Below are 15,396 nucleotides of genomic sequence, written 5' to 3'. Positions count from 1 at the left end.
ACTCTGAACATTTGTAAATACGTCACTCCTCCTCTAGTGTGGTTTCACTTTGGTTTGCTCAGGGGACAGGTGTGATAGAAAGAATATTCACCTGGTGCAATGTGTGAGACGAGACAAAAGTCTGTTGAAAGCATCCCTTTGCTGGTCAAACATTGTGTAGACCAAATGTGGGTAAATTGAGCCCCTCCTGACTTCATTGGGCCTGTACTCCCATCATCCCCTCCAGTATGGCCAAAGGTGAGGGATGATGGGAGTTCTGACAAGCTGCCCCAGTTGGCGTGAGGTGATTTTGGTGGGGGTAGCAGCAACACTTTCAGACTATGCCACTTGCAAGAGACATTTAGTTGCTGTTGCTTAAACCTGCGCTGCAACACCATGAGATCAACCTGCAAAGAGGCTAAGTGCATCATTATTTCTAGGCTATCATGCTACCAACAGTCTGCTGCTACACATCTTAAGCAAGCTGCTTGAAAGGCAGCAAGAATTCCCCAGAGAGGGTTTTTCCACTAAATATTATATGTATCATATACACAGAGGGAATGTAGGAAGGTTTCAAGAAAAATCTCCCATACCAAACATTTCATTCTCAGGAGAGATCTTTTCTGCAAATCCATTTAAACTGCAATTAGCTGTTCCTACACAGATGCACTGTGCAGCCTTCCTAGAGGGCTGGTGTGCAACTGTTTATAAGCAACAACTTTAACATCAGTATTAAATCTTCCAAGCAAACAAATAAAAGTCATTGTTAATTTATTACGGAAGATGATGGTTATTAATATATATTTAATTTACATACCACACTTCATCCAAAAATCACAGGGCAGTTCACAACACAGAAATGCAAAATGAGCACAAAATGCACAACAAAACATAAAAAATCAAATAACATGCTTCAAAACACATTTCAAAGGCCATAGAATGTTAATCAGCCAAATGATACTCATACTCATAATACTAATTTATTTGTACCCCGTCCATCTGACTGGGTTGCCTCTCTGAGAGGCTTCTGGCATAAACAGAAACAGAATAAAACTTCAAACATTAAAAACTTCCAATACAGGGCTTCCTTCAGGTGTCTTCTAAAGACTGTATTTCCTTGACATCTGGTGGGAGGGTGTTCCACAGGGTGGGCACCACTACCAAGAAGACCCTCTGCCTGGTTCCCTCACTTCTCACAATGAGGGAACTGCTAGAAGGCCCTCGGCGCTGGACCTCAGTGTCCAGGCTGAACGATGGGGGTAGAGGTGCTCCTTCAGGTATACTGGACCGAGGCCATTTAGGGATTTAAAGGTTAGCACCAACACTTTGAATTGTGCTTGGAAATGTACAGAGAACTTTTTTCACCTGGCACCTAAATGAAGGCACCAAGTAAGCCTCCCTGGAGAGAAAATTCCACAGACGGGGAGCCACCACAGAAAAGGCCCGTTCCCATGTTGCCACCCTCTGGACTTCTCATGGGGAAGTCACACAAAGGATCTCAGATGATGATCAAAGGCTCCCCAGCTCTCCCCATCCCTTTGCATCTATTGCCCAAGGCTGCCACCTCACTGCACCTAACAATTGGGCTGGCCCTGATTAACCAGCTGCAAATTCACACCCCTCAAATACCCACCAGCACCAGAAGCACCATTTTCAATCATCTGCGCAAATAATTCCCAGTTTGCAAAATCCATCACAAGGTGCAGTAGCTCAAAACCTATTGTTGAAGTTCCAGGTGACAGAGCATTGAGCAACCCCTGCTGTTATGATGTGACAGGTGACAATTCTTTGTCATGTGATTTCTGTGCTCTGCAGCACCATTAAAAAAGCAGCAGGAGCCCTTTAGCCAAAGTAGCCACTGTAGTGATAATGACAGCGGTTCTGGGAAGCTCTTGCAGCTTCAGCAAGCTTTGCAAATGTTAGCAGATTGATCAGTGTGACATTTCTGGAAGATAGGCAGGAGTTGTGCATACCCTTGGTGTGTACCCTTGAAATACACTCAGAAACATCAGAAAGCCAACACCTATGAAATGTGCCGCAGCATATTTGACCAGCCTTTTTATATAAGTAATTGGCATTATTTCATTCTTCCTGCTATCCCCCAGCCTCCCCCACCTCTGTGCTCCAATTCAGAGGGCAGGAGGCATATATAAGTTTTGTAGAAATACAATTAGATAACAGTTACCTAACTGCTTTGAAAATACTTTAATGTTTCCAGCTCTCTTTGGCATTCCTGTAACCCATGTCCTAGTGGAATGTCTAGTAGAAGAAGAGCTACTTATTAAAACCATAGGGGGAAGCATGAAGGCGAGCCCCAGAGCTAAATTGTGCACGGTCTACCATAAGTATAGCACTGATGAAAAAGTTGCCCTTTCAAATAAATACTGTACTCAGTATCTCCCCATTCCTTCTCATTTTTCCACCCACCTTAAAGTATGGTTACCAGATTTTTTTTCAATGAATCCAGGGACACTTTTTTTGTTTGTTTGTTTGTTTTTGAAGCTCAGTAGCAACAGGGAGTCAGTAGTGGGGATGGTGAGGCAAAAGACCCTGGGCTCAAGCACACACGCATACAGTGGTGCCTCGCAAGATGAAATTAATTCGTTCTGCGAATTTTTCCGTCTAGCGAATTTTTCGTCTTGCGAAGCACGAAATCCCATAGGAATGCATTGAAATTCAATTAATGCGTTCCTATGGTCAAAAAAAGTCCAAACAAAGCCAAATTTGGTACAAAAAGAGTTTATTAACTGCTCTTTAAAGTCACACATACTGTAAAGAGCATTTCAAAAATTGAAGGAACAATAAATTAAGTTTCTAAACATGACAGAAAAACATTTAAAAATCAACAAAGTGTACAGTACATTTTCTAAGACTCTGGGGGACAACTCGAAGAAGGTTCCTCTTCCACTCTTTGCTTCTTGCTGAAGAACCTGTCCATGGTCTGCTGCTTCATCCGCCTTTCCAGCACCTCCCTGAAAGACAACATGACCCTCGTATCAAAAGTGTTCGCAAGGTCATGTGTCAGGTCCTTGTCAGGGTGGTGCCACTGTGCAAAAGCCTGCACATCCTTCCACTTCAGGCAAATGTCCCTCAGTTCTTTGGAGGACAGCCGTTTCTCAGTTGCTTCCTCCTCTTCCAGCGAGGCCTGCTCCTGCACAGCCTCTGCCTGCAGTTCGACCAGCTCCTGGGTGGTCAGCTCGTGGTCGTGCTCCTCCACCAGCTCGCTGACGTCCTCCTCTGACCTCCAGGCCCATGGTCCTCCCCAAGGCAACAATGTCCTGCACCACTGTTGACTCTGGTGCATCAGAGTCACTTGGTGCCACACAGTCCGGCCACAGGCTGCGCCAAGCGCAATTCAAATTTCTCTGGCTGATCACGTTCCAGGCTGTGGTGATCATCTTCAAGCAGGTGACGATGTCGAAGTGGTCCTTCCAGAATTCCCGCAGGGTGATGGTGGTGCAATCAGTCACCTCGAAGCATCGCCTGAAAAGCTCCTTGGTGTAGAGTTTTTTGAAATTGGCGATGACCTGCTGATCCATCGGCTGGAGCAGTGGCGTGGTGTTAGGCGGCAGGAACATGATGCTGATGAAGCTGAACTCCTCCAACAAGTCCTCCTCAAGGCCTTTAGGATGAGCAGGAGCACTGTCCATCAGAAGCAAAGCCTTCAGCGGCAGGTCGTTGTCCAGCAGGTACTGTTTGACAGCAGGGCCAAAAGCAAGATTGACCCAGTCCACAAACAGCACACGTGTGACCCAAGCCTTACTGTTGGATCGCCACATGACACTCAGCTGCTCCTTGTCGACCTTGTGTTTCTTGAAGGCCCGTGGGTTCTCCGAGTGGTACACCAGCAGGGGCTTGATCTTCAGGTCGCCGCTTGCATTGGCACAGAAGAGCAGGGTCAGATGGTCCTTCATGGGCTTGTGGCCAGACAACTTGGCCTCCTCCTGTGTGATGAAAGTCCTTTTGGGCATCCTCTTCCAAAACAGCCCGGTCTCGTCGCAGTTGAAGACCTGCTGTGGAACATAGCCCTCCGTCTTCACAACCTCCAGGAACTCCGCTGCAAAGTCTTCAGCTGCAGGAACATCAGAACTGGCAGCCTCTCCATGCCTGACCATGCTGTGGATTCCAGATCTCGTCTTGAACCGGTCAAACCAGCCTCTGCTTGCCTTGAAGACTTCTGGCTCGCCTGAGGTTCCTGGCTGTTCCCGGACGAGGTCTGCGTGCAAGGCCTTGGCCTTCTCACAAATGACGGCCTCAGTCACTGTGTCCCCTGCACGCTGCTTCTCTTCTAACCAGATGAGCAGCAACTTCTCCACCTCCTCCAGAACAGCTGGGCGGTTCTTCATGATCCTGGTGACTCCCTTGGCTGCATCAGTCGCAAGGATCTTCTCCCTCATCTTCAGGATGGTCCCGATGGTCGATGGATTCCTCCCGTACTCCCTGGCGAGGTCTGTCACACGCATTCCACCGTCGTGCTTCTGGATGATCTCCTTCTTCATTTCCAGCGCAACCTTCTCCTTCTTCCTCTCGCCGGCCTCTGCAGCAGCAGTCTTCTTGGGTCCCATGGCAGCACAGCTCCTACCTTCGCAAACCCCACCCCCAAAAAAATCAGTGCTTCACATCCAAAAAATTCAAAAGCACCCAGCCACCCACCACACAGAAATTCAAACCCAGAACCAAGTCCTTGAATTCCAAACACCCCAACCCAAAATCCAAAACCCCCCAAAAAAGTTTTAAAAGTTTAACTTACCAAATGGCTGCAAAAGAAGTTTTGGAAAAGCTTCAAAAATCACCAAAGTCTTCAAAAACCTCAAATGGCTGCAAAAGAAGTTTTGGAAAAGCTTCAAAAGTCACCAAAGTCTTCAAAAACCTCAACTGTTCCCCCAGCCACCCACCACACAGAAATTGCAAACCCCTCCCCAACTGTTGCAAACCCCTCCCCAACTGTTCCCCCAGCCCCTCCCCAACTGTTGCAAACCCCTCCCCAACTGTTCCCCCAGCCACCCACCACACAGAAATTCAAACCCAGAATTTTTTTTAAAAAAACAGCAGAGTGGCCCAATGGTCACAGAAAATCATAAAAATGCAGAAAAAACCACACAAGCTTCCAGATTCTTGCAAACCCCTCCCCAACTGTTGCAAACCCCTCCCCAACTGTTCCCCCAGCCACCCACCAGACAGAAATTCAAATCCAGAATTTTTTTTTCAAAAAACAACAGAGTGGCCCAATGGTCACAGAAAATCATAAAAATGCAGAAAAAAACACACAAGCTTCCAGATTCTTGCAAACCCCTCCTCAACTGTTCCCCCAGTCACCCACCACACAGAAATTCAAATCCAGAATTTTTTTTTCAAAAAACAACAGAGTAGTCCAATGGTCACAGAAAATCATAAAAATGCAGAAAAAACACACACACAAGCTTCCAGATTCTTGCAAACCCCTCCCCAACTGTTCCCCCAGTCACCCACCACACAGAAATTCAAATCCAGAATTTTTTTTTCAAAAAACAACAGAGTAGTCCAATGGTCACAGAAAATCATAAAAATGCAGAAAAAAATCACACAAGCTTCCAGATTCTTGCAAACCCCTCCCCAACACCAAGTCCTTGAATTCCAAACACCCCAACCCAAAATCCAAAAACCCCCAAAAAAGTTTTAAAAGTTTAACTTACCAAATGGCTGTAAAAGAAGTTTTGGAAAAGCTTCAAAAATCAGCAAAGTCTTCAAAAACCTCAAAAAAGGCTACCACACCGCGTGCTATGAGTTGCTCCTCGAAGTCAAGTCGCAACTGCACCTCTTCAAGCAATGCACCCTGGGTATTAACGGTTTTACGAGAAAGGAAACAAACTTGCAAGACGTTTTCGTCTTGCGAAGCAAGCCCATAGGGAAATTCGTCTTGCGAAGCACCTCAAAAAACGAAAAACTCTTTCGTCTAGCGAGTTTTTCGTCTTACGAGGCATTCGTCTTGCGGGGCACCACTGTATTGTATGTACGCTGGGGAGTGGGAGGGCTGGCGAGGCCCCCTAGATTTAGAGGCCCTAGGCTTCAGCCTACTTAGCCTATATAAATCTGGCACTGGCTGGTAGTTTGCCCCACAAGCGACCTAGCCGCCACTATCTGCTGCCTTCAGACCAGCCTGAAGGGTAGTCCCCCATAGAGTACATAGCAGTAATCTAATCTTGAGGTTCCAATGCATGGGCAACTGTGGTCAAGGTTGCGCAATGCAAGCTCCATTAGTATGGGAATTAATAGGATTATGTGTCATACGTGGGGAGGAAAAACTTAAACACGTTGCAGGATTCCCCCCAAAATAGACCAGAGGCAATATTTCAGACAGCAGAGCTTTACTGCTACTGAAGGCAAATGAGCATAATGGTCACAAATCCTATACATTCAAGATTGGCACTGTCCATAAGAAAATCCAGTTGCAGCAGACTTAACAAACTTACAATTACCGGTACTTATAATAAGACTAAGCCTTTACACTAAGCATACTATGTACAGAACACCAGAACAAAAGAGAGACAGAAAGAGAGAGTGAGTGAGACCTAGGCTCCTTCTGGCCTGACTATTATAGTCAGTATGACCTTGACAGAAAGATAACAGAGCCAGTTTAAACCAGCTGTACTCAGCTTCTCAGAAGATATAACCAGTGTTTTTTTTCTGGGTGTACACAGGGGTACGCATACCCCTAAACATTTTGTGAATCTTTGTACTTTTGTCCATTTACTGTATTTATTTTTCCCGATTTGAACTATAAAATGGTGATTTTCTTGAGTCAAAATGAGAGTACCCCTAAACAGTTTTTTTAAGAAAAAAAAGTAATGGATATAACCCAAACAAGAACCTTTTTTCACACAGAGAAGAAACCTTCCAGTAGCTTCCTGAATCCTTCTGTATTAATCAGAATAGGAAAGATCTCTACACAACAGATTCACCTTTTGCACTAAGAAATGCAAACTGACATTATGAAACTCCCGATCAACCCTTTTTCCTGCAATCCTACAAATCATTTATGTGTGCAGCAGATATTCCTTTTGTTTCAGAGGAGCTTCTGCCTGAGCAGCAGCGCCCAGCTGTCGTTTGCCACCTTGCCACTTGACCTGAAGCTAAAAAATCAATGTGCTTCAAGTGGGTGTAACTAACCGACTGAAAGATTGCAGCTCTGCTCTCTACATCAAATGGCAGAAACTGACAAAACGAGCAAACTTCTAAATGAGACAGATTGAAAGAGCCGGAAGAGGCAATGCAGTTGGTTAAGAACAGAACTCAAACCACCAAAAAGTGACAGAGAACGGGTCACACTCCACATTTGCCCGATTTGTTACATTTCAGTTAATTCACCCGAATTTCTAGTCCGCCTGATATCAGAGCCAGTAACATAAAAATCAAGGTATGACCAAATCTATTGACAGAATACTTACTTTATATTTTGTTGGAAGCCACTCAGCAGTGGCACGAAAAATATATTATTATTGTTGTTGTTGTTGTTTAGTCATTTAGTCGTGTCCGACTCTTCATGACCCCATGGACCAGAGCACGCCAGGCCCTCCTGTCTTCCACTGCCTCCCGCAGTTTGGTCAAACTCATGCTGGTAGCTTTGAGAACACTGTCCAACCATCACATCCTCTGTCGTCCCCTTCTCCTTGTGCCCTCCATCTTCCCAACATCAGGGTCTTTTCCAGGGAGTCTTCTCTTCTCATGAGGTGGCCAAAGTATTAGAGCCTCAGCTTCACGATCTGTCCTTCCAGTGAGCACTCAGGGCTGATTTCCTTCAGAATGGATCGATTTGATCTTCTTGCAGTCCATGGGACTCTCAAGAGTCTCCTCCAGCACCATAATTCAAAAGCATCAATTCTTCGGTGATCAGCCTTCTTTACGGTCCAGCTCTCGCTTCCATACATCACTATTGGGAAAACCATAGCTTTAACTATACGGACCTTTGTCGGCAAGGTGATGTCTCTGCTTTTTAAGATGCTGTCTAGGTTTGTCATCGCAATGAACAACAATAATACTTGGTATTGTTATAGTGCTTGACATTTAAAATAAAGAAACTGATTCAACCCAGTAATATCTTACAGCAAACTGTTAGGACAGTTTTATTAGCTGTTTAACCTTTAAGTACGAGGCTGGAAACTTTCCTATACTGCCAAGTTTATGCTGGCAAATGAGAAAACATCCTTCTGTAATAGTTAATTGATCTCTGATTTGTTTTTATGTTTTTACTGTATGATTTACTGTATGGTTCTATGTATGATTGTAATAAATCGCTCTGATTTTTTAATGACTGCATGTATATAGACATGTTTATGAATTAATTAGCTAGTTAGTTAACTAATAGTACCGCTATCTTATATTAAATAAGAACTTAACAGTGGATATCCAGTTTCACAACCAAGGCTGGATCCATAGCTGTCAACCTTCCCTTTTTTGCGGGAAATTCCCTTATTCCAGCGCCGTTTCCCGCTGCTTCCCGCTGCTATCCCGGATTGTTAGATATCCCGTAGACTGTCCCCGGGACAGGTGAGGCTGCTGATCCCTTATTTTCGAGGCTGCTGATCCCTTATTTTCAAATCTGAAAGTTGACAGCTATGGCTGGATCTATTCTAGACACATCAAAGTAGCATTTCAGTTAAACACGTTGTAAACTTTGTATGAGAAATCAGGTTGGCAAAAACGGAACTCCACAGCGCCATCTGCTGCCACAGTGTTATAATGCATATTCAATGCATATAAAGCTCTTTTTCTTTGCCAATGTAGCTGAGTCCCAAGTCAGGCGAAGAAACAGGTTAACACACAACTGGGTAGGAAAATGAAAGTAACCCCAATAACGAGCTAAAGGGTAGAATCTAAGCCTCCAACTCTCTCATTACCTACACTGCCTTTAAAAAATCTGGCAGGCTTTGGCTCTTCATAAAGAATGAGTATGCCTACAAATTATATCCAAATCTTGCAGAAAATAAAACAGTTTTTTAAAAACCCCAAACTTTAACGAGGGCATGTATGAAAACCCCTGAATATATCTGCCTAAAATCACAGGCTTACTTGGTTTTGGAGGGGCTCCAATGTTTGCAAATGTATGCTTCTACAAAGAGCGGGCAGAACTGTTATCATTTTTAGGTTCCCTGGTGTAGTGAAAGGGTTGGGGGAGAACAGAGTTTCGTTTTTATCTGTTCTAATTCAGTCCCAAATAACAAGCTGAGATGGAAAGATATGAGTGGCTCTGAAACAGATCAGGTTGCTTCCCAAATTTTATGGCTGGTACCCACCGCTACAACTATTTAGTATTTGACAGCTTATTTCATATTCGACATCCAGCTAATTTCTATTTTTCTTTTTAAAAAATGACAGGCCCCCTAATCTAGAAAGTGCGGGGAGTTAGAAACAAAATGTCACATTCATAATGCAAATTGCACTTACAAACCTGTCATTAAGAATTTGAATGGTAAAATGGAATTTGGGCAAATGTCAAGAAGCTGCAAATATTTATTTCACATCTGGGCAGTACGCTGGCAGAGAGAGAAGATTTCTGCAGCCTTTCTCTGAATAATAAAAGCATTCAGTCTGTGCAGATTTCAGGGAGAGCAATCCTACGGAAGTCAGGGAGGGAGGGAGTCTGCGCCAGAGGAATGAGCTACCGCCTAAGCCTTATAGGGCACACACCAGGCAGCACAGGTGATGGAGCTGTTTCTCCCCACCCCACCCCACCCCACTTCCATTTTGTAGTTAAAAGGTAAAGGGACCCCTGACCATTAGGTCCAGTCGTGGCCGACTCTGGGGTTGCGGCGCTCATCTCGCTTTACTGGCCAAGGGAGCCGGCATACAACTTCCGGGTCATGTGGCCAGCATGACTAAGCCGCTTCTGGCGAACCAGAGCAGTGCACAGAAACGCCGTTTACCTTCCCGCTGGTAACACTTACTATTATTATTTATTAGACTTGTTAGCGGCTTGTTCCCTGACGGTTTCCAAGAAACAACAATTTTAAAAACAATAATATAAATACATTGCACCATTTAAAACAAAACAACCCCTATAACAGCCTGAGGAAGCTTCGGCAGCTCACTGGTAAGAAAACATAACCATTCATAGGTAGATTCTGGACACATTAAAAAAAAAAATCTTTTGAAAAATATATTGAATTTGCCATAAGCTCACCATCGCCGTCTAGTGTCACATTTGTATAATGCACTTAAAACACACTTAAAACATTATACAGTGGTACCTCAAGTTACAAACGCCTCAGGTTACAAACGCTTCAGGTTACAAACTCTGCTAACTTGGAAGAGTTACCTCGAGTTGAGAACTTTGCCCCAGGATGAGAACGGATATCGTGTGCCAGCAGTGCAGCGGCAACAAGAGGCCCCATTAACGAAAGCACACCTCTAGTTAAGAACAGTTTCAGGTTAAGAACGGACCTCCGGAACAAATTAAGTTTGTAACTAGAGGTACCACTGTATTTGCAGCTGTATAGCTAAGTCCACAATGTTATGTAATTTAATACACTTCAGTTAAACCCATATAATATTATGCAATTTAGTACAGTTCCATTTAACCCGTAGAATATGTAATTTAATATGATGCTGTCCCATCTACGTAACTTACCCTTTTAAATCCATCTAACAGGGCAGAAGATATATATTTCTCACCTATGACAAGCAAATGTGACTTTATGACGACCAGCTTGCTTTTTCTCTCTCTGCCAGCTGTACAGCATTAGGAATTATGACCATCACAGCAGCCAGCAGGTGAGAGAAAGTGCACAATAAGATGACATGATGCAACACCCACCCACACAAAATATTTCACCAGGAGGAGGCAAACTAAATAAGATCAGCGCTGTTTCCCACCTTGCTCTGGTTAAACAAAATCAGTGGCAAAGGCCCAATTACTTTCAACATGAGTTGGACAAGCTCCTTGCTATGCCTGGTTTTGTTACAAGATTGGAAAAGACACAGCAATAAATTGTTTCTATACTATTGCCCTGGCAGAGTGCCAGCGAGGGACTATAATTTGTGAATCAGTTGTTCATGAGCTGGCTGGAGGTGTATGGAATAGGCGTGGTACGCAAACACAAAGGCGGTGTTGCGATTCGCCTTATCAATCATCGGATATAAAGTAAGAAAGCAACACACATTTATGCAGAGCACGCCTGTGCCTTGGGTCCTTTGCAAGGAGTTTCCTCACCTTTGCGCTGCACGCCTAATGACGGCACACAATCGAATTCTCCGCAAACTACCATGGAACAAAATCCCCGAAACATTCCATTACACTGTAGCCCGTAATAATAACGTCTCTGAAATTACAGCAGGGCTTGCCAGCTGCAAAAAACAAAACAAAACAAAATGCCATACATGGCTGGAATTGGAGTGCTCTATAGAAGCATTGGGACATGGGTGGCGCTGTGGGTTAAACCACAGAGCCTAGGGCTTGCCAATCAGAAGGTCGGCGGTTCGAATCCCCGCGACGGGGTGAGCTCCCGTTGCTCGGTCCCTGCTCCTGCCAACCTAGCAGTTCGAAAGCATGTCAAAGTGCAAGTAGATAAATAGGTACCACTCTAGCGGGAAGGTAAACGGTGTTTCCGTGCGCTGCTCTGGTTCACCAGAAGCGGCTTAGTCATGCTGGCCACATGACCCAAAAGCTGTATGCCGGCTCCCTTGGCCAACAAAGCGAGATGAGCGCCGCAACCCCAGAGTCAGCCACGACGGGACCTAATGGTCAGGGGTCCCTTTACCTTTACCTTTATAGAAGCATTAATGCAGGAACTTTGTGGCTTTGAAGGTGCGATTGGGGCTCCTTTTTCCATCAATGCCAGCCAATGGTCAGGGATGATGGGAGTTGTAGTCCAGCAACACCTCAGAGGGCCACAGGTTCCCTATCCATGTATTAATGCATTTTGAGAAGGTTGATGAAATGTCACCCTAGATGGAAAAGCTCTACCTGTCTTGTTGTGATCTGTGGAACTCTGGTTCTGCACTGTAGCCAGGAATGCTCTTTTCTTTTATTCTTAGCATAAGCGCCTGCAGTCTTCAATAAGCCAATCGTCCCAAAGTCCCAACCAACAGGCAGCTTCATCAGAGGCAAAAGCAGCTCACTGCTTCTTCTTTTTCTGCCAGAAATAATCAGAGCACCATCATCATCACAAACCATTCACTTAAAAGTCCCTTGTTATACTGGATGGAAGAAATAAGGTCATAATGACCCAGGTAATTTAAAGTCCTATGCATGCCAAATTTGTGATTAACATTCTGCTTTCTTTTTTTTTAAGCCTCTGCTCATGCTGCCTGTGTGTTTTCAGTATTCTCCTCCTTACAATTGTGCTATATGGTCCATAGAGGATTATGTAATGCATCTCAGAAGTTGTGGTTCACTGAACACATTTCTATCCTCTGTGCTTTGAACTAGCTGCCTAATATAAATGGGCAAGTTAATTTTCCCTTAACGTAATAGAGTTGCACTTCTGACATTCTTCAGATGACACACTGATACCCTCACCAGGCTTGGTGATTTGTGACTTATGAACTTCCAAACAACACAGGGAGATGAGTTTCTCAGCAAGTCATCTACACACTGCGGAGGGGATCAGAATTAGAATCAGCCATTAACCACCCCCCTCACCTTCCTGAAAGGCCTGTTTGAGAAGGGAGAACAGCTGCTGGCCCAAGAGTCTTGCTCCATAAACAGTTCTGTGGAACTGATCCTCCCTGAACCAGAAACTTCACCAGAGTTTGCAGATTGCTGCTAGATCTCACCATGTATGCATAAGGCCCCCTGGTGCGTTAGTTGGTCACTGATCTCACCCATCAGCAGTGGCGTAGCATGGGGGGTGCAGGGGGGGCGGGCCGCACTGGGCGCAACATCTGGGGTTAGGGCAAATCCATGGGTTAGGGGGCGCAAATCCACGGGTTAGGGGGCGCAAATTACTTGCCTTGCCCCGGGTGCTGACAACCCACGCTACGCCACTGCCCATCAGGTAGCACAGGAGATCTTTCCATGCCTAGTGCAGTGGCTAAGCTAAGAATAATGGGAATTGTAGTCCAAACCCCCAAGGCTCAAGAACACCAGCTTGGGAACTACTGTTTATATGCTGGTTAAAAGACTTGTGATCTTTTGCCCAATATAAGTTAAAAGACTGCAGTTGGTGGGACAGCACCCTATCATATTCTTCAGTTTCTTCTTTATACTTCATAACAGCAGCCCAGTCACAAAAGATGTTCTGTGGTAGAAAGAGCACTCATAATGGCTATGTTGGGCTGGTTTCATTCTCCACAGCTTTTCATTTCCCATGGGGAGACACACAAAACTCTCTTTTCTCTTCCAGGATGTGGAAATAGTGCTAGAACAGGTATTATCTTGACAAGAATGTGATGTGACATATATGGAAGACCAACAAACAAAAGTGTCAGGTTTCAGATCTCTAATGATGTGTTTCTCACACTGATAGTGCATACACAAATTATTATTCCCCTCAGCACCCGGGAGAAGATAGCTTTGGATCCTTGGAGTCTGAAGATGGCATCATGAATGCTTCAGACCAGAAAGATGCTAGCAGTGTAGGGGCTCTTCTGGTGCTGGAACTTCTGAGGAGGCTGGGATCTCAAAGACTGGTCCAGGTGGCATATTCTCCTCCTCTGAATCCATGGCCTCTTCCTCTGAAGATGAGGAGGTAGAGCTCTGGGTCATGGTAGGGCAGTGGAGAGAGTCCCACAGAAAGTGCCCTAGTCCACACCACTCCATAATGTTCACGTCTTGAGTTGCTGTTGATATGAATCACTGCAGGGGTGAGAAAAAGATGCCACATGAGACAGCGTGGGGAATTCTTCATGGGTTAGCATCTGCATAATAAGTCACATCGTAAGCCTTCATTCTCCTGTTTTTAGTTTCCTTCCTGTTGGAAGTGGTTTCTGTGGGGTGAGAAGAGTGGACAACTTGGCCCTTGCCAGTTACAAAATCAAAGAGTTAATTTCAAAGTTTATATGGGATATAAGGACTGGGGATTTAGACACCCTTGGGCATCATGGGGTGTGATTGTTTTTTGAAAAGTAGAGGAGGAAAACATTCAAGTTTGTGTGCACAATGTACTTTGTAACCTGACACCAACCTACTGTGGCAGATCTTTTCACTGAGGCCTCCAGGCAATTTCAGCAGACGGTACTTGCTGCTGACATGCATCAAGGGTTGTAAACTGCAACATAGAACCAAGCATATAGTTCTTCTTCATTTATGGATCTTCCAATGACTCAGAAGTACTGCTTGATGTGTCTTCATTAAGCTCCTTGTGGGACCCAGGTGTGAATACCTAGACTGACATTTTATATTACAGTCTGAGAGCCAACTTGAATTTCCTCCAAACCCGTTCAAACTGGGTCAAGGAAGCTCGTACTCCAGTTATGGGAGGTGCAGGCTGATACAACAGGTGGAGGAATAGCCACAGTTTCCTATATGTTAGAAATGTGTGGTCCTCCATGTGTGGTTGGACACCAGCTCCTATCAGCCCCAGCCAACATAGCCAATTGTCAAGATGATGGCAGCTGTAGTCCAATAGCACATGGAGGGTCATAGGTTCCCTGTCCTTTCTATACATACTCAGCACAGGAGAGGAAAGGAAGACACATAGCTCAGAGAATCCCAAAATGGCAGCCATTCTCCTCAGCATCCAGGGAATCACCACCAAAGCCCAGTGATCAGGAACTCAGCCCTCATGAAGGACATGTAAATTAGCTAAAGACTTCTGGGGGGTGATATATAATGAAATGAAAAAAATGTATAAAAGGTCTTTTGTAAAAAGACCAGAAGCCTTTCTTCTAGGAATGATAGGGTCAGATGTCCCCAGAGATCAAAAGAACTTGTTTCTCTATGCAACTATGGGAGCCCAAATGCTATATGCTCAGAAATGGAGGAACAGTACCAACGAGCGAGGATGGGCAGATGAAACTGATGGAGTATGTAGAATTAGCAAACCTAGTAAAAGAATAAGAGAGCAGGAAGAAAGAGTTTACAAGGAAGATTGGAAAATGTTTGTAGAGTATCTGAAGAATTATTGTGAACAGGTTAAAACATTGGAGTAACTTCAGCAGTATAAACTAAGCAGAGATATAATGAGACAGAGGGGAAAATATGGAGTAATTAGAATATGCAGCAGTAATAGATAACTAAAATGAACTGTGGAAGGGGCGGGGAAGGGAAGTCAGTGGTTAATGTATGATTGTATTGGTTAATGTATGAATGTGAAAAATTTGTAACAGAAAAGAATTAAAATAAAAAAAGGAACTCAGCCTGCAATGCTTGCATGCAGCTGACGCATGAAAGCAACCAACAAACTCGCAACAACAGGGGCAGATCTCAGCAAGAGTGCTGCATGGGGCAAGGGCCCGACTCCTGCATTTTGGCCCGCATGATCAACCCGTCCAGCACAATTT

The 15,396-nt window shown here is 44.6% G+C and overlaps 1 protein-coding gene across 4 annotated transcripts in view; it reads right to left on the bottom strand.

Moving 5' to 3' along the window:
* Nucleotides 1-15,396, bottom strand: part of CPNE4 (copine 4) — a 246,331-nt gene that overhangs the window by 206,814 nt on the left and 24,121 nt on the right. For 2 of the 4 annotated variants that reach the window (XM_083578069.1, XM_083578073.1), the window contains exon 2: nucleotides 11,918-12,086. The exons of 1 other annotated variant lie outside the window; for it this stretch is intronic. The gene's annotated coding sequence lies outside the window, so the exon portion shown is untranslated. Of the gene's footprint in view, nucleotides 1-7,403; nucleotides 7,469-11,917; nucleotides 12,087-15,396 lie in introns of those variants that run through there. One more of the 4 variants, XM_083578071.1, reaches the window with a different exon arrangement.

Source organism: Podarcis filfolensis (assembly GCF_964270895.1).
Source record: "Podarcis filfolensis genome assembly, chromosome: 12".
Lineage (NCBI taxonomy): Eukaryota > Metazoa > Chordata > Lepidosauria > Squamata > Lacertidae > Podarcis > Podarcis filfolensis.
The sequence above is the reverse complement of the archived record's forward strand: the minus strand, read 5'-3'. Positions and strand labels throughout refer to the sequence as shown.